The 23,917-nt window shown below is 51.5% G+C and overlaps 1 long non-coding RNA gene across 7 annotated transcripts in view; it reads left to right on the top strand.

Moving 5' to 3' along the window:
* Window positions 1–23,917, top strand: part of LOC102014146 — a 69,483-nt gene that overhangs the window by 31,726 nt on the left and 13,840 nt on the right. For 2 of the 7 annotated variants that reach the window (XR_001234112.1, XR_001234109.1), the window contains 3 exons: window positions 10,085–10,318; window positions 11,395–11,603; window positions 12,965–16,202. This is a non-coding gene — a long non-coding RNA (uncharacterized LOC102014146). The other 5 variants (XR_260988.2, XR_001234114.1, XR_001234110.1 and 2 more) reach the window with 4 other exon arrangements.

The following is a 23,917-nucleotide window of genomic DNA, read 5'->3' as shown; positions in this document are numbered from 1 at the left end:
GCAGAGGAGCAACAGTTCATGGCACCCGCAAGGTAGCAAAAGCACCAAGAGGGCCTCAGCAGCGTCTTCCTGCCCCTGGTATCTCATCCAGGCTGCTCAGGGTGGGCGGCACTCACACCCTCAATCCTAGTGCCCTTGAGCCTGGCATGGCACCATGAATGGATCCCAGCGTCACACTCTAGATCCAGTCCCCTCTGGAAAAGCCCCACCGATGACTACCTGAGGCTGTAGGAGGACAGCTGGACACAGCCAGAACAGCCCGTTCCAAGCCAGGATCAGCACGGTGGAAGGACCTGGCCGAGGAGAGCTGCTCACCCCATGGTAGCCAGGAAGCAGAGAGAGAGGGGAGGAGCCAGGGACAAGAACGCGCCCCTGCAGGTCACCCCCGTGCCACCCGCAGCCAGGCCCCGCCTCCTGCAGCACGTCAGCTGTGAGCGCGTCCCTGGACGAATCCACGATGAGCGCAGTGCGAGCCCGACCCACGGCGCAGACACCTTCCACGTGCCTAAGGCCTTCGGCGGCACCTCGGATCTGAACCGTACCGCGCACCCGAGGGAGACATTTCAGATGGCATACAAGCAGCGAAGGAAAACACTGACCGTGGTGTGAGCGAGGCAGGCGTGTGGGCGCGGGAGCCGTGATTCCAACAGTGTGGAGTGGAAGATCCTCTTCACGAAGAAACACGTGGACAGGGTTCTGAAAGGAGTGACGGGCGGACTGTGGGGTGGACAGCGTTCCTGGGTGACTCCCCCGCATGGCAAGGTGTGCGGGCTGTGTTTGGCGAGTTCGAGGGACCTGCGACATCCACGGAGGAGCGGGTACAGGCCCTGCGGTAGAAGGGTGTGCTGGGGAGATGCTGGCGGCCAGGCAGGTCTGCTGCTGCGACTGGACCTTATCCAGCGGGAACCCAGTCTGTGGAGGGATCCGAGGGAAGCAGAGATGCAGGGCGGCTGACCTTGCAGAGCTGGAGCGCTGCCTTAAATAATTCCAGTGTGATTCTCTGATGCCCACGGAGCTTTCCTTCTGCATCCGACACGGGGCCGGGGGTGTAATGAATAAGTGTGACTCTGTGTGGGGCGCACAAGACCCGCCTCCGAACGCACGGAAAGAAGCGGTGGTTCGGCCGGACACAGGCTGCAGTCACGCTGCTCCGTGCTCTCCCCAGTGAAACGTCGCCCTGGAGCACTTCCAGGGTTCCTGGTCTCCCTTCATGATGCTGTTGTGAAGTTCGCTCAGGAGTTAACACCCTCTGCGCACTAGTCCTCAGCAGCACTGGGGATTTAACCGAGGGCCGCCTTCCCTGAGCTACACTCCCTCCCCTTTTTGTTTTATGTTTTGAGACATGGTCTTGCTAAGTTGCCCAGGCTGGTGATGAGCTCACGATCCTCCCGCCTCAGCCTCCTAGAGTCCTGGGATGACGGGTGTGCCACCATGCCTGGCACATTTTCTGATACTCAGATTGTTTCTCCGTCTCTGTCCTGAGCTGGTGCAGGACAATCAACCTGCAGGTCCCCGGGGAGCGGGGAGTACCTGGAAGGGATGTGACAAGGAGTAGAACGGCTGGGGCTAGCCATAGAAGAACGCAGGGCCCCCGGCTATTTTTAGGATAGTGGGGAATTTCAAGCGCCCACCACTCAGTGTGGATACACTGTGTTCATGTACACACAGGGAGACTGAATCCGGGTGAAGAGACATCGCCAGGTAGTTGCTCTCTCTGAACTAACATCTAGTTTTCTTAATGTGCTTTCCTACAGCACCCTGCTTCGCCTAAGATATGAGCTGGGGTGATATTAGTTCATGCACTCATTTATTCATTCAACAAACTCTCATCCTGAAGGCCTTCTGGGAGCTTGGTGCTGCTGCAGAAGGCACTGGAGAAAACCGAGGTGAATGAGACAGGCTCCTGTCCCAGCCCTGCACCTGGGTGCCCAAGCAGACCCACCCGTGGCTGTCAGCAGGACAGAGATGAAGAATCCTTTGCCTATCACAGTTGGCCTTCTGTTTTTAATTTAGTTTTTTTGGAGACAGGGTGTTGCCATGTAGTCCAACCTTGGCTTGAGCTCACTGTATAGCTCAGCTGAGACTCAAACTTGTGGCGATCCTCCTGCCTCAGCCTCCCGAGTGCTGAAGTGATAGTGTGCATTTCCATGTCCTGGCAGAGTTGGCCTTTTAAATGAAACTGTTCATGCCATCCCTGGCCTGGGCGTCGTGGCTCTGGGACAGAACGTGCCAGCCCCGTCAGCTCCGAGAGGAAGGCCAGGTTTCCCAGTGAGCTCCCGAGTAGAAGGCCGCACAGATCCATCCGCGGTAGCAGGTGGTCGCGGAAGACACTGGCCGGGGAGCAGCCGCTTGTCCCAGCGCCGCCCTCTACGCGCTCCGTCGTGCGTGCAGCGAGCCACGCCTGTCAGCCACAGCCATGGAACGAGCTGGAGAAGCTCGGCGTTCAGAGCGGGAAGTCTCCACGCAGCGGCCGCGCTGCTGTAAATCTGAACAGTGGTTAAACTGGCCCGCGGGGTCCGGTCTGGCTGCGCTCCTGTGGACGGCACAATCCCCAATACCCAGCGCTCGGCTCTCACAGCCCAAGTGCTCAGTAAGTACCGGGTGAATGAATAAACGGACTCCCGTTTTATGAATGAAACAGGGAAGCCAAGTCACAGGGACCTTAGGGACCTGTGCAAAGGCAGAGCTAAGGGGACCGGGCCTGCGCACCTGCGAAGCCCAGCACCTGGCACTGGACCACTGGCCTCTGCGGCTAGCACAGAATAAGACGAGCAGAGGCTGCAGTGCACGTGCCTGGCGCGCCGTCTTTATCAACCTTTCAAGGACCTTTGAGTTTCCTCAAATGTTACCTATAAGGCCGAGTACACACAAATAAGATAAAATACTTTGCCAAAAAGTTAGGAATGAAATGGACCAAGTCAGGTTTCTGATTTGCTCCTTCCTGCTGTGAATAGCTGCTAGGAGAGTCCGGCTGTACAAGCCAGGGACAGAGAATAGTAAAGAGCTATTTTTTACATTTAAAAACAGTAGCTACATGAAGTGTCACAGCACACACCCGTAATTCCAGCACTTAAGAGGCTGAGGCAGGAGGATCACAGGCTTCAGGCCAGCCTGTGCTATGCAGCAAGTTCAAGCCTAGGCTGGGCTACATAGTGAGACTTTGCCTGAGAAAACAAGCCAAACCAACCAAGCAAACAAAACAATACCGATGAGATATCACTCGTGGCCAGCAGAGGAATGCCTCTCAGACAGCCTGGCCCCAGGGATGGGAACCTGTGAATATGTTACCTTCTGTGGCAGAAGGAAGTGCACGGGGGTGGTCTAAGCCGGGATCCCGAGATGAGGAGCTGTCCTGTGTTCTCTGGGGCACCCAACCTCGTTATCATCCTAAGGTCCTTGGAAGGATTCAGGTTTGTGGTAGTTTGTTACCATAGCAACAGAAAACTAATGCATGGCGCTAAGGAAAATCCAGCAAAATTATCAAAGTGTTAAAAAGACTAAAAAAAAAAAACAAAAAAAAAAAAACCAACTCCTGCTTTTAATTGAATTCATTCGAAGTAATTTTGTTCATGTTGTACCTAACTCCAATGACTTGGACGTTTTACATTGAGGTGCTTTGTGATATTACGTAATCCCAGTTTTTAAAAAAATGTGTGACTTTCACGATTATCCCGTAAGGGACATCAGATTAACAAGGCACATTTTGCCGTGTCAACCTTGGAATCCACCCTGCCTCGTGAAGTCAAGCAGCTTGTGGATCAGCCGTCAGGGACGTAGGGAAGGTCGCTGCTGGGTTTTGAGCTTCTCCCTCTGCAAACTGAACGAGCTGCAGCACCGTTATTTCTCCTCTCACAGCTTCCTCGCTGCTGGCCCGCCTCCCGCTGCAGGGCTTCCTCCTTGAAGGACCCAGCTGGTTACCACCGCTCCGACCTCAGCCGAGGTGCGATGTGGGCATGTGTGATCCGCCGCCAGGGCCTCGGGCCCCTCTTTGTTTTGTACCGTGCTGTGCATCTTGTTTGCGGAGCCTCAGTGTCTCTTCTGGACAGTGCCCCGGGCTTCTCCGGCGCTGTGATTTTTGCTGACTGTGCTGCACACTGCAGCGCTGTGGTTTGAGGCTGTCGTGCGTCACAGTCCCGCGTGGAAGAGCCATGCGAATAAAGGCAAAGTCACCAAGCTGGAGCTTGCGTGGACCACTTCTTTGTTCTGAGTTCTGTAACATACTTACTGCATGCAGTTCCTCACTTAGAGACCTCAGCCACCTATGCGCAGGAACCGAACTCTATCATTAGCAGGGAGGGTCCGTACTAGGGCAGGCATCGTCGCAGCACCTCTGGGTGGGTGAAACAGAATCTGACTGGTTCTTGCTTGTCCATTCTCTCCTCTCTGGAAGGCCTTCTGCCGCCAGTAATAATGTTAGGGTCTGTAGGTTGTCCTACAGATGTCCTGTATGCAATGAATGCATAAAGAAAATGTGGTATTTAGACATGAGGGAATACTACACTGTTGTAAAGAAGGATAATCATTTTTAGGAAATTGAGTGCACCTTGAGATCATGATGTTAAGTGGGATAAATTAGACTCACAAGCTTAAATATTGCAAGGTTTCTCTTATATGAGAGACCCAGAGTGTAAACAAAGAGCAAAAGAAAAGACAGATAATAGGAAGTAGACAGACAGATCTTCCTCAAATGGGAAGGAGGTCATGAGAAAGTGGGGGAGGGCGAGGGGGAGGGAAAGAGGGTGAAGAAAGAAAGATGCGCCGTGTCCATGGACCAACTCCACACAAGGGACGTGAACATCGTGTACTGCGAACAGGTACTAATGAACATTTACAAATTGGAGGAGTATGGGCCGGGGATGTAGCTCAGTGGCACAGCACCTGCCTGGCAAGTAGAAGGTCCTGAGTTCGATTCCTGGTACCAAAAAAAAGTTGGAGGAGTGCGCATTTATTCATTTATATTCATTTCACAAGTATTTGTGAAGCATTTATTAGGTACCTGGCACTAGGTACTGGAGACGTAAGGATGAGAGAGACCAGGCGACTTCCTGGGGGCGGGGGCGAGCAGGGTGTGCTCAGTGTCAAACGTCAAATGCTGTGAAGACAAAATGAGGCAGGGCACAGTCAAAGAAAGGTGGGCAAAGAGACAGCTTCACTCCCACGTTCAGGGCAGCGCTGTCACAGAAGCCACGGCTGGGCATACGCCTGGGCGTCTGCCTGCTGAGCCTGGGATCTGCCTGCAGAGCGGATTGGGAGACGAGGAGCTCTACCCACGGAGGGGTATTTTTCAGTCGTCGGTGGCCGCGTGGATGAGGCTGGAGGACACTGTCTGTGTTCAGTAAATCAAGCCAGCTCAGAAAGACTAAGATCACAGAGCGTCACTCCCCATGGGGAGAGAAATGAGTTGATTTCCTGGATGCAGAGAGAGGAAGAGCCACTCCCGGGACTGGGGAACGGTGGGGGTGGACAGATGAAGGCAGCTCCCTGAGCACGAAACACAAAGCGCACTTTGGAGAGGAGAAGTGAGTCCCGCTGCTGAGGCACGGCAGGGCGACTGTAGTTTCTGATGATTTGCCGGTGTTTCAAGTCACCTGAAGAAGGGTTTTACGTGTTCTGAACATGAAGAACTGATACACGTCGGAGATGACGGACCTGCCCCTGTCACGATGTGATCACTGCACGCTGAACGTAGGCAGCGCGTCAGTGAACGATGATTTTGAGGTAGAACGACTGGTGCTGTCCATGCTGAATTCAGAGGGAGAGAAGCTGGTGTGGTTTGAGGTGGTCTCTCCAGAAAAAGAGGCCACATGCATGGGTCTGAGAGCTCAGGGACCAGGTGGGTGAGAACTTGGGGACCCCAGGAGCTGAGAAGGGGCAGTGAGGTGGTGAACAGAAAGCAACCATCGAATCTGGAGGTGTCAGGAACAGTGTGCTGTGTCCTCATCTTCCGTCATTATGGGTATCTGGTACTGTGATGTGCTTCCTCGGTTTAGGAGACATCCTGGGCAACTTGCCCTGGTGTAAAACAGTACAATGACCCTGTGCTTTTGAAGGCCCGTTCCTGCTTTTTGAATACTTTTGTATAGTGCCTTCCTTTTACACGGGGTCCCCACCACTGCAAGTCTTCCCTTTCTCCCCGATCTGTCGTGAGCTGGGAAGCCAGACACAGCTGTGGGTTAAAGCTGTGTGCAAAATGAGAGTGAGCAGGATCTGCAGGAGGTAAGAGTGAGAGATGTGCGTTCTGTCCCGCTGGCTTAGTGAACAGCGCTGGGCAGAGGTTTCTTTTTGCTTCCATTAGGAAAGGGAGTCCTGAGCCTTGAACTCTGGATACCCAAAGGTGTTGCAAAGTGTCAGGTCTGTGCGTCAGTGAGCTGACTGTCCACTTTCCCCGGAATTCTTTTTCTCAGCGGCAGAGCCAGTCTGGTCTCTGAAATTAGATGGGTCCAAACCCATCGTGTTGACCTACTACTTGTTAAAATCTGATTTTGAAAAAAAAAGTTTGGTTTCTTGAGACAGAGTCTTGCTATGCAGTTCAGGTTGGCCTAACTGCACTTTGTAGCCCAGATTGGCCTGAAACTTGCAGCAATCCTCCTGCCTCAGCCTCCAGTGTACCACCAGGCCTGGCTATAAAATCTGATTATTTGTCTGTTTCTACTACTGCCTTTTTACCTGGTTGCTGTGACTTGGTCACGCACACTTGCTTGTTTTTGTGTGTGTGGTTTGCCTTGTCCTGTGTGCTGCCTGCTTGATAGCCCCCAGTCCATGGAGAACTGGGGCTCTAACTTTCTCTTCTGAATCTTTAACCATTTTAGGGTGGGCATTTTACTCCTGAACCATAACCTGGGAGCAAACTGTGCCGCCTTCACGGATATGATTGCTACCATTAGTGATAGGACCACCTGCTAGCGTTGCTGGAATGTGCGTTTTGCCACAAGCGTTGTGATAAACACATTGCACACAAGACTGCACTTAATCTCCCCAAGGTGGGGGTCTGTGCAGTTCTTACAAGTGATGAAACTGAGGTGCAGAGAGGGTCCGGTGCTTCCTCAGGTCACACAGTGAGTCGGTGGTGGGTGCGTGAGGGTTAGGGCCCAGGGCAACTGCTCTTCCTTGCGATCTGACAATTGCCTGCTAGAAGGCAGACGTGCAGATGTCAGACCCTGATCTGCTGTCTGGGTGTCCTGTCCTGTCCTCCTCTGTCCCCAGTTAATGCCTCCTCCAGCCCCCATGGATCCAGAGCCATGTCCCTTGCTGCCCCACGCCCTTCTCATAAGATACCCTAAGGAACCTGGAGTCTGTGATGCTAGTGGCACAATTCACATTTTTGTTTAGCTCTAAACTTTATAAATAGTAAAAAAAATGTTAATTAATTATGAGTGCATTGGTTAACCAGACTTCTAACGTAAGCACCACGGATCCTATTTCAGAAATAAGAGAAAGACACTGTATTTTATTTGCTCAAAATAATTTAGCTTGTCTTGTGAATGTCCTGGCTTTTGACCCATAACTGATTGGTTTCTGTGTATTCTCTTAATTAATTTATAAAAACTTTCTCCCCAGTGGCCTGGTTTTGGGGTTACCAGGGTTCCTATTTTCTATGCAGTTTTTTCTTTATATTTTCCCTTGTAAATAAATGTCCCCATATATGGGTTTTTTGTGACAACGGAGGGTTGGTTTCTTTTTCATGTTGGTACCGGGAATGGAACTCAGGACCTTGTGCTTGGTAGGCGGGCTCTGTGCCGCTGAGTTACATCCCCGGCCCGTGACAATGGAGGTTTTTAAGTGCATTTTTGTTTTCTGTCTATCTCCTTGAATACAGTTGTGTATAACCGACAGATTGGTTTTTGTTCATCTCATGCTCGAACACAGTTTATCTTTTTCTCGTTTTGGAATTGTACTTCTGAATACTTACTTTGTTTGACTCATGCCTTGAAATAGTTTTAAAGCTGAATATATGATTGTCTTAGGGAAAGAGCTGCTTCTTTAAACAGTCGAGCAGTGCAATTTACGTGACACAATCCCTTGATTCTTCTGAGCCAAGGGGCAATCACCTGCGGCGCATCGTTGGACAACGTAGCCCCACGAAAGCTCACAAGTAGGAGAAGGCGCTGTGAGGGCCAATTTGTCAGCGAGCCTGGAAGGGCCTTAGAAATTAAATACACGGCTTTTGGTCGCTTTCCGAGCGGGCTCGGGCCTGAAAGAGGGACTTTCAGGAGCCTCGCTGGCCAAGGGAGCGCTGCGGACTGTGACTTAATTCCAAGCGCATCTGGGAGGGGCTTGCGGTTAGGGGGTGGGGCTGTGTGCTGGGCACTGCAGGCACCGTCCTCAGCGAGCGCAGGGCCCGGCAGGGGGGCACCCGAGGAGAAATACACCCGGAGTGACGGGACCGCCGCGCTCCAGGGAAAGCACTGCTCCCCCGCCGCCTCCTCCGTCTTCCACGGATCTGCGGCCAGTCGCCTTTGAACTGGTTGCTTTTCCAGTAAAGTAAAAATCAAAGGCTTGTTGTTGTGAGTGACTGACTTTCTTTGAAAGAAGAGCAAGTGTCTCCCTTTGGGCTCAACCTGGCCCTACTTCTGTGTATCGATGTGTGCAGAGCCGGCTAAGATTTGTCTTTATCCCCGCAACTGGCGTTAAGCAGTGCAGGTGGGTCTGGCTGGGGTGCTGATGAGTAGTCTTCGCAGCAGGGGGACAGGTCAGTGTCGCCCGCCCTGTAGCTCCCAAGACCTATGTGTGAACTGGCTGAGAGAGCCACACTATGCTGAGGGCAAGAATCAGAGGCTATGACGTCTCAGGGCATGAAAAGTTACACACGGGAGCTGAAGCTCTGACCCCAAAGCATCACATACTGCTCTGAACTGAGTTATGCAGATCGCTCTCTGCGTATCGCAGGGGTGCTGTCATTCCTCTTACTCACCTAGTGCAGCTCACGGCACTCACGTACCTCCTGCCACTCTCCCAGTGGCTCATCCCGAGCCACTCCCCTCTTCATGAATTCATAAATTCAGCCCAGGGTGGAGCCTTTGTTCCAGGTAGCCGTCATACTGCCTGCACTTAGGACCCCCTGGCTCCCCGCAACTACAGATGAACTTAGTGTCTGTATTCTCTGGATGGGTTGCACTGGGAATGGTAGATTAGAATTAATTTATTAAAATTCCAATAACTTTTCCATAGGATTACAAATCTGGGGGGGTGGGGATGTAGCTCAGCAGCACAGCGCCTGCCTGGCAAGCACGAGGTCGTGAGTTCGATTCCTGGTACCGGAAAAAAAACAAAAAAAAGGTAAAGGAAACAAATGTGGATTTTTCTGTACCAAGACGAGGTCTAGGAGGGCTTTTTATATGTTGTTATGCTGCTAAACTTAGATTAACTGGAAAGGACCATTTTTGTTAATTGATTTTTTTGTTTGTTTTGGCAGGAAAGAGAATTTGCATCTTGCCATGTACTATATTCCATTTCATTAAAAACCCACACATTCTGATCACTTCTACAGTGATTAGTTTATTGTGCAGAAGAATGCCCTTGGGGACCAGGTAAAAGTACACAATCCTGCAAGGTGCAGTGGTGATGCCTGTCATCCCAGCGCTCTGGGGGTCTGAGGCAGGAGGGTGGCAAGTTTGAGCCCGGCCTGGGCCATTTAGCAACTTAGCAAGACCCTGTCTCAAAATAAAGATTAAAAAAGCGCTGGGGCTGTAGCTTGGTGAGAAGGTCCGGGATCAGTCTCCAGTATTCCCGCCCCGAACCCTGAGATTCCATCTTCTTTGGTGCTTAGGTGTGGGAGGACCGAGCCCCCATGTCGCGGGTGTCTGCCAGTCCTCGTGTGTGCTGGTCCTCTCCTCTGCACTGCTGGTGTCTTGGAATCTCGCTGGGAGCCATGGGACTGGGGACCTCAGAGGGACTGGTAGAGGCTGCAGAGCAGGAGGAAGGTGCGAGCTCGTAAAATCCCAGAGGATTTTACGGGGAGCCTGGTGCAGCTTGGTGTCTCTGGTTCTGCTGATCACAGCTCCCCAGGTTCGCCTGTGGCCCGCGGAGCTTCACCAAACCCTGCTGAGGAATCTCCTCCTCAGGCTTCACTTCCTTCCCTTACCAGGCTGTCCCTCAAGTTCAGAGGCTGTCCCCCAACAACAACAGCACCCCCTGCTCCTCTCTTAACCATGAGGTCAGCTTTCGGTGACTGCAGCCATTGTGCCACTTGGGAACAACCAAGGCAAGTACAGAGACGGACAGGGTCCAGGGCCGGAGAATCCCGATGCTTGGGGAATAGTGAGCTCCCTTCCTCACCTGGGTACCACCGCGGAAGAGGAGGTCGCACCTAACCTTGTGTGTAAGTGTCCCCCAGGCCCTGAGTGTGGAGGCCTGTTCGCTCACTCGTGGTGGTCCTGGCTGGGGTGGAACCTTCAGGAGGTAGTGGGTGGTGTCAGGGGCTGGGCCCTGAAGGGGCTGCTGAGACCCCAGCCCCTCCTCTTCTCCTTCTGTTTCCTGACTGCCAGGAAGCAAGCAGCTTCCTCTGCCATGCCCTCCCACTATGACAGGCTCCAAAGCCACTGGAATACAGACCATGGAACAAAAGTTCCCGAACAGTGAACCCAAATAAACCTTGCCTCTTTTAAGTCGATTCTCTCAGGCATTTTGTCACAGTGATGAAAAGTGAACCCACCAACTTTCTGTTCTCCCATGTAAAATATCCAGGATGCAGTAAGAAATACAGGATAAATACAGAGAAAATGTACCTATAGCACCTTTAAAATCCAAACATAGAAAAGAAAACCCTAAAAACACCCAGAGGATTTTACGGGGAACAAGAATGTCAGTGGCTTACTAAAGAAGGGCTGGCTAGAATGACATTTTCAAAGTGCTGAACATAATAAAAAAACAGGAGAAAATACAAACTTAGAAAGAAAAAAGTATTCACAGATGACATGACTATTTGCATAGAGTCTGCAAAGCTTCTAGAAGAGAACAATAGCAAAACACTTGTTAGATCTAGTAAGTGAGGTCACCAAGGTAGCAGGATAGAAGGTTAATGTATGAAAATTAATCAAGTTTCATACATTTGGAAAATAAAATAAAAATGCCATTTGCATTAGCATAAAACATCTAGGAACGCATGAAAAGAAACGTGTACAAGACTTGTACAGCAAAAACTAATAAAACCGACCTGGAGGGAAGAAAGACGACTTGAGCAAACCGTAGCTCAAGGGGAGGCGGGAAGCCAGAGGGAAAAGCTGGGGGAGACGGGTTCTCAGCCCGGAGTCAGCATCTGTCCTCGGGACTCTGTCCATGGGACTCTCGGGAAATCCGTCCTGCACTGTGACGTTTCCGCTGGAGCGCTTCAGAGTTGGGGGAGTGGGCGGGGACTCTCAAGGTAAATTCTGGTAAAGTTCCCCCGTCTCACTTCAGAATAAAGACCTTCCAGACTTCTTCCAGACTTCTTGGAACTGAGCCTTCAAGAGTGGGGGACCCATGGATGCCTCCAACCGACCCTGCAGTGCACATTTCCTGTTCCCTCTGGGTTCATCGGAAGAAGGGCGTCCAGAAAGACCGTGTGCACGCCGCATCCTTGGCTGTGACTTCTAGCTGTGCATGAACTAACTTGGGATCTCTCCAAGGTGAGAAACCAAAATTCCGTTTCTTCCGCGATTTGCCGTTTTTGAACGCTGATGCTTCTGCAGCAGGGATAGCTGGTCTTGCTGGGTAAGAAAAGTGCTGCCTGTTTGTTAATGAGCACGTGTTCCTATCATGATGAGGATTCATGCTTTCATATTAGTAGCTGGTGTTTATTTCCCCTATTTTACAGTAAACTAGTGACAGCATGGTCTTCTCAGGGAAAGTCAGTATGTTTCAGACCTTTGTTTTAATATTTAAATCTACTGAAACTCAAATATTATGTTTGAATACTGAAACTCAAATATTATGTTTAATGACTTCCTGAGGTTCGCAATTTAAATGTTCAAAATGCTAAGAGATAACACTGCTCCCTCTTAGTATTAGCTGACCATGCTGTGAACGTCCTCAGAGGACAGCAACGCTACTAGTTTAATTTTTTTTATCTCCAAGCATATTCTATGCATTTAATGCTGCATAAATGTATTTTTTTTATGTTTCTCATGACAATGGAAGCATTTTCTGTGCCTTCTCTAAACAGCCTTGGCAATACTTTCTTGGAGCCCTTCGGCTGTATTAAAACAGTGTTCACATTCATCTTCTTGCTGGGAACCACTGGTGGCGGACAAGGCGCACTTTGTTCCGGTTTTCCTCGTGTGCAGGTTCAAGGTTAATAAACTGACTTGCTGACGGGGCTAGGGAACCAAGCTTGTAACTGCACACCCACCGTTTGCTTCCTCAGCCAGCCTGGGATGGTCACGTGAGGATGGGGGCCCGGCGTCTGCGTGGCCATCTGGATGTCTGAATTTAGCGTTCCTGAGGCCCCGGCCCGGTGCCTCACTAAATATAGTTGCTCTATAAATGTGTGGAGTGGAAGAGGGTTGCTTAATTCATAAGCCTGGGTGGTGACTCACATTTTTGTCATCAGTCTCTCCTGTTTCCTTGGAGACGGAGCCCTGGAGCTCGCGTGATGGCAGCACAAGTGCAAATACAGAAAGTCCCGCTGCCAGCCAAGGGCCAAGTGCCCAGGGAGTTGTGCAAACAGGCCCGGGCCCTCCCGCTCCGAGGAGCACACTAGTGATGCCTCCAGCACCCTTACTCTCGAGTTTGGGCCCCCTAGGAGTCCCCTGTCCACGTACGGAGAGGCATAAAGGGAACGATCCTTACCTTGCTTATGAGCACCCTTCTCAGAAATCTGCAAAATGCGCTATTTCCTCAGAAAGCGATTAGAGAAACTCAGGTGTGTATTTGTGCAAACGTGTGCATTAAGATGGGACAGTTCTCGTGTTGATTCCATGCTCCTACCGGGTAAAAAAAGCCTGGAACCCACAGTTCTTGGGCTTCCGTATCGTCCGCTTCTCTGCAGGTGAAGATCAAGAGCGACATCTCGCTGAGACTGTGCTCACTGAGGTTCCCGCCTGCCGCTCTGTCCCCACTGATTCCTACTGATAACTGGGGATGCAAGTGCACAGATAGAAACCCCGTCAACAGAGCTGGAGCACCTTATTTGAGCCACGGGTTACCTAACTCAGAAGCAAGTAATTTTTGCAGTATTTATTTCCAGCTCAGTGGCAGAGGACATGCTTTGCAGAATCATGGTACCTTCCAGTTTGCTGAGGCTGGGTTTATAGCTGGCTGCAGCCAATTCTGACGTCCTCATCACAACACGATGAGCTGTGTGCATCGTTCCAGCCCCATTCCGCAGACAAGGGAGTCAGTGCTGGAGGTCAAGGCTGAGTGAAGTGTGATTACGGTATCCTGACCCTGAGGCTCAGCTCCTCAGACACTGCGCTGCCATACCCGAAGCCCCACGAGGGGACCAGAGGCGATCGTCCCGGATGTGTCGAGTCTGAGGTCTCACGGTGCCTGCCCTGGCTGAAGGCCAGTGCTCAGTACTGGTGAATGACGGCAGGGTTGTTTTCCTGGTTCTGCGGTGGAGCCAGGTACACAAATACACTGAGGCTGGCTTGCGTGGGAGGAGACATGGCCCAGGGATCTTTCTGAGAAGGCACTGAGGCAGGTAGAGGCTTGGGTGATGTGGACACAGGACGTGATGGGGCGAGCTACAACAGGAGGCGTGCTGTTCACAGTTGGTGGGTCCTGTCCTTGCTCCAGGACTTTGCCCCAAGACCCGGAACCGGAAGTAGGAATGAGGGTCAGGTTGTCTTGAGGGATGATGTATTGCTCCCCCTGGTTTGAGGGACCACATTTCAGGAGAACGTCATGGAAGACTTGTCAGAAGCCAGACCTGCCAGGTCCCCCCTCCCAGGGGCTGCAATAGCTGTCTCCGTGATCCCAGAAGTCACAGGCAGATGTGTGAGGGATGCCCTCCCAGGACAAGGGGGCCCAATGGCTGTGATGGGAAAGCACCCCAGAGACCTGAGGTCCCAGCTCAGGAGTCACAGGAGGGTCCCCTGCCCTGGGGCATTACAGGAGAGCGGAGAATGCCGCAAGATTCCACATCCCTGCTGTCGCTCTAGGCTGGCGAGGCCTGGGAATCCGACTTGTATGTAGCAAACAAAACCCAGATCAACTCCAAGGAGAAAGAAGAAGACCTGTGCAGTGTGTTCAAAACACACGCAAGAGTTTCTACGCTTCTTAATACAAACTTGTAACGCAAGACTGGGTAATCTGCTTTTAGTCTAGGAGCGCTGTAAACTCACCTGATTATCAACATTCAGTCCTGCTTGCTGCTGGGAACACAACTTAAAAGACCTTGGCGGTGACCCGCTGTCCTCGGGCTGTTTCCGTCCTGAAGACAGTGGGTGTTGTATGAGGCTCGTCACCGTGCAGTCCTTGTGATGGTAACTGAGAAAGCACTGTCAGCACTGCTCTCGGGAAAGCCTGCCTGCGAGTCACACTGGGTGCCGGGCATGTTTATGGTCCATTAAGCGCCTTCACAGAGCTCCTCCTCTGAGCCGGAGAGCAGAGAGGGAAAGGCAGGCCTTGGTGTCCACACTTCCTGTGCGCGTGGAGACCATGAGCGGAAGGAAGAGCTGGCCCTGAGCCCGCTCTGAGTCCACACAGGCCCTGTGCAGCCCCTGGCCGTGCAGGACCCCTGAGCACTCTCCACGTGACCAGCGGGGACTGTCTTCAGTGACTTAACTTTGACTGTACTGCAACTGCTCATTTTTCTAATTTTCATTTTTATTAGCACACGTTCACAGTGCACAGTGACCATGTTCCTCTCGGGGAGGGGGCACCGCACGCGGCACGCCTCCGTGCTTGTCCCGCCCCCGTCCTTCTCCTCCCTCCCTGCTCCTTCCACCTCCGGTCCCCTTCCCTTGACAGAGGATTAATTCAATGTTATGTACACTTATTTAAATTTAACTGGCTGTGTAGAGCTAGTGGGTCCCTTGTTGGATGGTGTGGGCAGGACATGGGGCTCTGCCAGGAGCTCAGGAGAATCTAGGCTTTGCTTTCGACATCTAGAACATTCTCAGTAGAGACATTAAGCATCATGGAGGTTCCTTGGTGCCGAGAGACAGCGTAGCGTGGTGACTGTGGTGTGGGAGGATGGTGTGGGAGTGGAAGAGAACAGCGGCCGCAGGCAGGAGATGCTGCGTGGCAGATGTAGAAGGCGCTCTGGACACCGCGTGGAGCTGCTCAGAGCAGGCAGTGTAGTTCCGAGTCAGTGACTGCATCTGTGCACAGAGGCAACACCTGTGTTTTTCCTTCCTTCAGTGCTGCAGACTGCTGTTCATACAGGTGGAGAGACCTGGCCCCTCTTGTCAGGGTATAAATGGGCTTTTAGTAGGACAACGGGTCAGCAAAGCAGAGTTTCCCAGTCTGGAGGACAAGGAAAAGACTAACTCTACTCTCTCCTACTGATTGAGCAATGTGACATAGTACACACACACTCAGACACACTCAGACACACTCACACACTCACTCGAATCCAGGGCAACCATGCACATTATCTGTCAGTATTGATCCCCATCCTGAGGAAGACTACCCACTATTGTGCCAACCTGTCCCAATACCTCTGATCAGCAAGGCATGAGCTTGCTCACACATGTGCACATGTGTGACACACATGGACTTGAACTGCCACCTGCTTTCTCTGACTGACCAATCTTCAGCCCTGCTGTCCAGCCGGTGCATGAAGTTGGGGAACAGAGAAATACACAGTGCAGGTAAGGAGAGCTGTTGGCGTCACTGTGCGCCCAGGCGAGCTCATGTTGGGGTTTCCCAGCAGAGGCTGAATGTGAGAGGACACCCACACAGCAGCGGGAGCAGCCTGGTGCTCAAGGACTAAAGCAGTCCTTACAGTATGCTTTGAGCTCCACATTCAGTGGGTGAAAAAAAAAAGGGTTTGGATACTCTTACTAAGAAAGTGAAAAGACAACACATAGAATGGGAGAAAATATCCTAACAAAGATCAGCAGCATGAGTCTGTTTATGACTCATCAATAAAAATGAGCCACAAATTCCAAAAGACGTTTCTCCAAGGAAGCCATACAAATGGCCAGTGAGCATGCAAAACATGCTCAACATTATTAACTGGTGGAGACCACTGTGAAGCGGCTCTGAGCAGCATTTAATGTTAACCAATTGGCTTTCCATGTTTACTTGGGAGTTGTCTGAAATTTAGGCACCTTGTCTGGAGATGGGCAGCGGACTCATAGTAAGTGAACCTCTGTGAGTCACTGGGTACTGCTGAGGACTGTATTGGCCTGTGAATTTGGCACGCCTCAAAGGACAAGAGAAGGCCACAGCCGAAGATGTTTGACGCCATCCTCAATTAACTAAAAGGAGACCGTAGGTGCAGTCATCTTACTCCTACAGTGAAGGCCTTCCTGGAGATAACATAGTTTGCCTAAATTAACATAAAGTATTGCTTGGAGAATTCCGTAAGGGGTTTCCCAAGTCCTGCCCAGATTCCTGCATTTGCTTCAGTATCTCCCTCCTTTGTTCAAAAACCTAATAAATACAGACTGCCCAGGGAAGTCTTGGTCTTAACCCAGAGAATCTTGCATTCTGTGAGAGGGTTGAACCCTCCTGGAGCCCTAAAATCATTTCAGTTGTCTCATTTATTTAAGCCTTTGTTGTCCACTTGTTTGGGAGTTTGCAGGCCAGATAACTAAGGGTTATTAACCTGATAATTAACTATCAGAGAAATGCAAATCTAAACCTTAAGGAAATACCATTTCATACCCACTACAATGGGTATAGTCTAAAATGCAGTTAATTACAAGCTTTGGCAGGGCAGGGGTTGATTGGAACCGTCACACAGTACCGGTGTGTATTACAGCTCAGCCACTTTGAAAAATAATTTGAAAGTGCACCAAAAGCCAAGCACAGAGCTACCATATGACCTGGCCTTTCTACTTCTCAGTACGTACTGGGGGAACTGCAAACATATGTTCACGCAGAAGTTTGTACATGATGACTTATAGCAATATGATTCATGGTAAGCCCCAAATGGAAATAACCATGATGTTGGTTCATTGATGAATAGAGATACAAGCTGGAGATCCGTGCAACGGGATATTATTCAGCCACAAAAAGGAATGAATGCTGACTACTCTGCACCACACTGAACCTTGAACACATTTTATGCAAAACGAGACAGGCTGTTTTGGGGATGATGAAGAAGCCCTGGACGTGGCTGCACAAGCTTGTGAAGACACTGAGGTCACAGTGTGGTTCATTTTGCATCGCGAGTTCTACGGCGCATAAATCACATCTCAATTTTAAAATATCTGACTGGAGCGCAACCTACGGGCTCTCCGGACTGGAATCTGGTGGTGTTTTTAAGATCAGAGTGTCGCATCTCCCAATGGAATTCATTGTTCTTCCTAAACTTGAGGAATAAAGTCTTTTATCACTTTTGCAGTTCTATAGCCATGACCACTACACAGCTCACCTCCCTGCCGTCTTTTCTCTTCTCCGGTTGGGACTCCAATTAGACTTATGTTAGAGCTTTTCATTCTCTTTCCCATACCTATTAACCTCTTTTTCATGTTTTTAAAAAATCTCCTTATCTCTCTGTGCAGTACACTGGGTGAGTTCTTTGAATTCACTTTCCAGTTCTGCTTTGGGCAGTATCTAATTAGCTGCTAAATCAACTACTAAGGATCCACTTTTATTTACTGTGACCACCCACGTAGCAGGAATTCAGTCTCCCTGAGGCCATATGGTGCTGTGAATGCCCACACGGGTATTTCACCCTCTCTACTAAGTCTGAAAATTCCGGATAGGCAGTGTCCTTATTTGCTCTCTGCCAGGAAATACCGTGAATGTTTTCATGTTTGTGCACAAGCAAAAACTCCAGGCGACGCGTGGGAGAATGGTGAAGAAGCCTCGGGAGTTCGCTCAGGGTAGTTTCCAACCTCAGAGTGAAGCTTTCTCTTCCCTGAGGCTGCTTGTTTGTAGTTCAAAGGGTTGTAAACACTGAGAGCCCTTCCTCTTTGTGTAGAGAGGGTTTGTTTAATTACACAGCAGGGGCTGGGGATTTAGCTCAGCGGCAAAGCGCCTGCCTGGCAAGCGCAAGGTCGTGAGTTCGGTTCCCGGTACCGGAGGAAAAAAAAAAAATACACAGCAAAGATTTCTCTCCCGCTGCAGCCAGCCAAGTGGCAAATCCTACACAAGCACGCAGGCTCCTGTTCTGGGGTCCCCTCCCGGAGGATGAGGTCCCTCTGTGCGTGCCGGGGGTAAACAGAGCACGGGGGAGCATGCAGTTGTTGCACGGGTGAGTGGCGGGTCCTGCCTGTCCCAGAGCCTTCGCATTTGCTGTCAGAAGCGCAGACAGACGGGAAGACCTGGCTCCCCTTGGTGGGCGAGGTTGGCGCTGTGGTCCTTGCACAGCCAGCCCCACTCGGGATCCAGGTCTTTTTTTTATTTCTTAATTTAATCTTTAAGAGTCTCTGTGTGCAGTCCACAGTGCTCACACTCATGGGGGAGCTGGTCCTTGGGTGTGACACATATTATCCTGAAACAGGAGTGGCCTAGCGCAGGAAAGCCAGCAGGTGCCCGGGACGCCTTTGCATTGTTCTTGGCATTGCCCGCACAAGCGCGCGTGACGCGGTCACAGGACAGAGTCTAAGGTGTGTAACACGGTGCTCTGCGCACGCGAGGCATCAGGAACAGCTGCGGGGCTGGCCCTGCTTCCCCAGCACTTGGACTGAGGGCCGCGAAGCTTCCGGGCAGTGTAATATCCAGTTCCCTACGAGAATGGTAGCGTGGGTTGGTTCATCCTGTAGGAAACCTCCAGAATTTCAGTGACTTTAGGCAACAGTCCACTTCCTGTCCCTAGATACTTTGCTCTGAGTCTGGGCTGCTTCGTCGTTTGTCTGCCCCCATCCCAGGCATTTTGGGCATGGGACACTTGATTTCAAGGCTTGTTGCTGCAGACACCACTGCAGGGTAGAAGAGTGGGGAGCCCTCGGGTCCTTCTGAGGGGAAAGCGAGTTATGCACCTCCTTTGACACAGGGGAGCCGGAAGAGGGCAATTCTCCCATGGGTCTGGAGGAAGCCAGGACCAGCCCTGCCCAACAGCAGCTCTTGCCCGGTCACTTCACGATGATGTCTTCTACCCGCCACCCACCGCTGCCCCCAGGCCGCTCCGGTCCGCCCTCTCAGGAAGTCATTACACCACTTTCCAGAAGAGAAAGTGTCCCTAGCTTGCTGAGATCATTTCTGTGATAAAGGGTGGAGAGAGAATTCAACTTCTGTGCTTGATCCTTGTGATGCTTTCTTGTGTCTTTCATACCTCACACAGAGGAGGGAGCCGGGAACATTACTCACGCCCCGCGCTCAGGCCCCGAACAGGAGCACGACAGAGCCATGCGTCGGGCATCTATCTTCATCGTCAGAGCATCGTCACCAGGTCCGGCTGGCTCCGCCGTGCACCCGACGTGCTTCCTCACACACAGCTCCGTAATTCCGCTGGCTTCCCGGTGCTCAGGATCCTGGCTTCTTTCTCCAAGTTTCAGGTGCTGAGAGTTGGAGCCAGCCCTGGTGACTTGCGCAGTGCTTTCCTTCCTCCTTTAGCTACTCACTGGGCAATCCCCAGTGGGTGTGGGGTGTGGAGTAAAGGTCCCGCGAAGACGGCCATGCCCTCATCCCTGGGCCTGTGACCCTCTCATCTCACATAGCAAACGGGACTTTGACCATGTGGACCCTGGAGTACCTGGGAGGAGGCAGTGAAAAGGGAGGTGGGGGGCTCCCTGTCAGCCGAGGAGCGGTGAGGACGGAAGTTGGTGTGGAGGGGGAGGACGGGCAGGGGTACCATGAACGCGGAGGGTTCCGTAGGTCCTGGGAATGTCAAACAAATAATTCTCCCCTGCGCCCCGAGCAGAAACGCGGTCCTGCGGGCGCATGGATCTCAGCCCTGAGGACTGCGGCTCAGAGCCAGACCTCCGGGCTGTCAGGCAGCACGGCGTGTCGCACTGCGTCGCAGCGTCTGTGGTAGTGGGATGTGGCGGCCGCAGGGCCAAACACTGGGGGCGAACAGGAAGGGAGGAGGCGCCCTTGCGAGGAGCTGGCTGCTGCTTCTCCCCGCAGGGGACTGCGAGGAGTGTTCTCTTGTGGCCTCCCTGACACTATGTCCTCCTCACGGCTGCTTCATTACCTGCTGCAATGCCTAGCCTGGGAGCAAAAGGTATTTTGACTCATATTAGGAATAATTGCAAGATGCCTCCAATCCTCCATTTAGGAAGAAGATGGAGCATAAATTTAAATTAGAGAGGCCAACCTTGGAGGCACATGCCTGTGATCCCAGCACTTGGGAGGCTGAGGCAGGAGGATCACTGTGAGTTTGAAGCTAACCTGGGCTATGTAGTGAGTTCAAGGGCAGCCTGAACTGCATAGCGTGACCCTGTCCTCTTGGCTTGAGAATCAGAGTGGAGCTCAAATACAAGCTCCATCAGGCACAAGCAAGTGCAACGGGTGGCCCTATTTTAGAGCCTGATTTGAATAAAAAGACTGTAAAAAAGACTCCTAGAGAGTTCATACTGTTTCCGATGTGATAACCCATATGAGCTATGCTGTCAACCTTTGAGTGAGAACATTTTCCTTTGGGTACTGTTTTTGGAGATGCCTATTCCAGCAAATAGGAAAATGTCATGGTGTCTAGGATTTGCTTTTAAAAATCCAGTAAGGGGCCGGGGATGTAGCTCAGCAGCATAAACACCTGCCTGGCAAGTGCAAGGTCCGGAGTTTGATTCTTGGTACAAAAATAAATTAAAAATCCAGTAAGAAGGGAGCAGGGATCATTGAATCCACATGACAAAACCTTCCTAATTATTGAATTACCTCACTTTGGGATAGATTAACATTTTTTCATAATTAAAAAAGTGAACCCACTCCGCCTTGCACATGGGGAGATTTCAGTTGAAAGACAAAGGTAAGAAGTAGAGGCTGCTCCTTTGCAAGCTCTGGGTCCTCTCGGAGATCGGAGAATGATGGGAGAAATTAGTACAAGCATCCTCATGACTCAGCCTCTTGAGAGCTTGGTTCTTCTTAGAGATCATAGCAGTGCTAGCATTTTCAAAATGAAAAATATGCTTATCAGTGTTTAGTGCTGAACTTGCTGCTGGCATGGGAAGCTTCAGGAAAACAGCGGCGTAGCCCAGGAACCTGTCAGGTGCCCAGAATCAGTCAATCACTGAAAACCCGGAGGAAAAGTAACACTGCCTGGAAAACCTGACCTGCACTAGTTGTGACTACTGAGCTCTTCTTCCGAGAGTGACTGGTACAAGCAGCACGCGCGGCTCTCCGGGGCTGCAGGCTGCCCGCCACTCAGCCAGGACCAAGGGGACCTTTGCTGCCCTGCCGTCTGTTTTCCAGGAGCTGGGTCCAGGGCTGGGAGGTTTGAGCGCAGGCATAACTGGAAAGGTGACGGCAGTTTCCATGCTGAGAAGGTCCCGGGCGAATGACCCTCCGCCTCTGCAGCAGGACTAATTTTTTCTCCTGATTACAGTACTGTAACTGCAGAGGAAACGAGAGAGAAGCACTGTATTCTGCCTTGCTGATAAAAACAGCGCTCCCCTCAGGCCCTGCTGGGGAGATAATGGGGCAGAATGACTGGGATGGGTGAAGGGAGTGCAGCTGCTCACCACGTAAACCCACGTACGCTTGTGCAAGCCAGCGAGGTGTGCGCATCCGAAGCACTGATTTCAGCAAGCACTTCCAGAATCAGACCTCTGCTGGGTGTTGCCACAGATACCAAGGAGGCAGAGCTGCTCCTTGCCCTTGGGAGCTGAAGGTCTGGTCTTAGTTTCTTTTCTTTGAAGGTCAGCCCAGAGATCCCGTAACATTTAAATTCACCTTCTCCCTGAGGGACGCACTGGCTGTGTCGCCTCCCAGATCTGCTCATTGCTATTTGTAACAGTCAACTTCTGTCATGTCCAACACTCGCATTTTAAAGGAAGAGAGATTTGTTTGGTTCCTGGTTTCAGTGGGTTCCATCCATGGTCTACTACTGGGTCCAAGGCAGAGGCAGCATGGAGGAAGCCTTGGAGGAGAAACGCTGATCACAGTGGCCACCAAGCAGCAGAGAGAAGGGAGGACTGGGGACAGGATTTATCCGTTCATGTGTACAGCCAGGGGCCTGCCTCTTCTGATCAGGCCCGACCTCCTAGCAGCCCAGTGAGCGGTGAACTTGTTAACGGATAGATTCACTGATGAGTATGGGACTTCATGATCCAGTCACCTTCCGAAATCCTCCCTCTGAACACATGAAACCTTTAGGTGATGTTTTAGGTCTGAACCATGACACTGCGCCTTAGTCACTCTCTTGTCACTGGGCCATAATGACCAACATGCACAACTTGGAGGAGGAGGGGCTCGTTCTGGCTCACAGTTTAGAAGTTTCAGCCTGTGTTGGGCAGAAACCGCATGGCGGAAGGAAGCTGCTCATGTCACGGCGGCCAGGAAGCAGAGAGAGAAGGAGGGAGCTGGAGAGGAAGAGGAACGCCTCCGGGTCATGGCCCCAGTGACCCGCCTCCTTGACCAGGGCCCAGCCCCTCACAGCAAGTCAGCTCTAAGCCACTGTGTTCCGATCTTCTTCCAAAAGCCCCACCTGTGCTCACATGAGGCTCGTGGGGACATTTAGCCATAAACCATCACATGCCATATACTAGATCTTCCGTAGGTATTTGTATTAGCAGGTGACCCTGCCGAGGTCAGGGAATCGCTTGGAGGAGACTTGACCTCACACACCCTTCCCTCCTCTAGAGATTCACTTCCCTCACTGCACATCTGCATCTCCCAGACTTTCTGTGATGACAAAACCTGGGCAACTCGTGCTCCCCAGACTTGCAGGGCTCCAGCAACTGTTCACCTACTAGCTCTTTTGTGTCGCTCACAACATCCTTTGGGCAATGTCCATCCAGAGACGTATGAAGCCTTCAGAACTGTTAGCTGTGGTCTGGACTGCACAGCACAGGGGGGTGCCCAAGCAGGACCTCCTTTTCTACCTCCTTTGACTTTTGATTTATTTAAAGCTGAACTCTAAGAGCCTGAAACCCTTGTAAGATTTACCAACAAGTTTCTTCTTACTCAGCCTTACCCAGGTTCAAGAGAAGCTTGTGAAGCTACCGGAAGCCGTAAAGCTGAACGGAAAATGAATGGGAGCCCAGAAACTTTGAACAGGGCGGTAGTGTCGCACAGTTCCTCAGAGGGGGCAAGGAATGCGGTGGTGGCTTCCGCTTACCCCTTGTGAACAGTGAAAATGCGGCGGCGTGTGAGCAGTGTGCCCTGGACGTGTGCACCACGGACCACCTGGAGGCTCCCTGTGCTTGGGAAGGCTCTGACTGTAGGCGATGTGAACCTGGTTTGGCATCCCCGGTGTGTTGTGTTGTGTCTGGTGCACAGAAGGTCACTGATAAGTGAGTCAGAGGAAGGGTCCCTCATCACCATACTGTGTTCAGCTACCAAGAGGTGAATTAGGCTCAGCACGGCCACCCACAGTAGCACAGGTGCCTTTTTATTGGATATTTCAATCTGAAGGACTGAGAGATGGCTGGTGCAGGAAGCACTCTGGCACTACCCTGAAGCACATTGTCAGACCATCATGTGAGAGGGGCCCTCTCTGCTCCTGGAGGACAGGAGTACCTGGTCTCCAAAGACGGGACTGGGAGAGACACCTGCGTGAAGACGCCTTGCTGAGCTTTCCCAGGTTACCGCAACCAGCTCAGACTCTCCCCCCGACCCCGTTCTCCATAACTGTACTCTGCACCAAACCTCACCTAAAGAAGGATTTAGCCAAGGAAGTGGTGGTGCACACCTGTAAGCCCTGCTCCTTGGGCGGCTGAAGCAGGAGGACCACAAGTTCGAGGCCAGCTCAAGCAACTTAAAACAATCATAACAAAAA

The sequence above is a fragment of the Chinchilla lanigera genome, unplaced genomic scaffold (genome assembly GCF_000276665.1).
Source record: "Chinchilla lanigera isolate Chin_1 unplaced genomic scaffold, ChiLan1.0 scaffold00022, whole genome shotgun sequence".
Classification (NCBI taxonomy): Eukaryota; Metazoa; Chordata; class Mammalia; order Rodentia; family Chinchillidae; genus Chinchilla; species Chinchilla lanigera.
This window is presented reverse-complemented; position numbering and strand designations above follow the sequence as displayed.